General features: G+C 36.4%; 1 pseudogene; it reads left to right on the forward strand.

Moving 5' to 3' along the window:
* Window positions 1-688: 688 nt before the first annotated feature.
* The window catches only part of LOC138021042 (contactin-associated protein-like 4), a 6,586-nt pseudogene continuing 6,571 nt past the window's right edge, over window positions 689-703 (forward strand).

Raw genomic sequence — 703 nt, forward strand, 5'->3', positions numbered from 1 at the left:
AAATATGATTATTTGGGGTGTGCATTGTCAGGGTTTCTCTCCTACACTTTCTATATATATATATATATATATATATATATATATATATATATATATATAACAAAGGATTAGTGATGTGCGTTCGATTCCTGTGTTGCCATCGATGAGGCATTTGAACGGTAGTCGTATATTTTGGGGATTTCCTTTTGGTACCGTTTTCTGGTATTGGTTCAGTAATTAAGGTATCGAACTATTAGTACTTCCTCTGTTACTTAACTACAAGCTTCTTCGTTGCCACCTTTACGCAGGTTAGTTGCTAGTGTAAACAGACTAACTGTACCCATTCAAATTTTAATTAAATTCTTATATCAACCAAATGATCCTGCGTGAACGCCTCCAGGCGTCTTGTTTTCGATTGTTCAAGCAGCTAGTCGGGTCAATGTTTTGCCATCAGGTTATGAGGAATTTAGCCCTCCACCTAAAGTACAAAATAAAAAAGCTTTAAATGACATAGCAAACACTGAACAAACAAGTCATCTGACCGAGGGACACATTCCGAATTTTAAGTCTGTAAAAAAAGCTATGGTCGATTTGGTAATTCTATTGCGGGTATGTATCAGAAAACAGTTAATATTGGTCAGTGTAATTCATAACGTGTTCAACAGCAAACGGCGACCGCATCATCATCTTCAAACAGCCAATGCCAAATATGACCATGGAAGAT

The sequence above is a fragment of the Montipora capricornis genome, chromosome 10, assembly GCF_036669925.1.
Source record: "Montipora capricornis isolate CH-2021 chromosome 10, ASM3666992v2, whole genome shotgun sequence".
In the NCBI taxonomy this organism is placed as follows: domain Eukaryota; kingdom Metazoa; phylum Cnidaria; class Anthozoa; order Scleractinia; family Acroporidae; genus Montipora; species Montipora capricornis.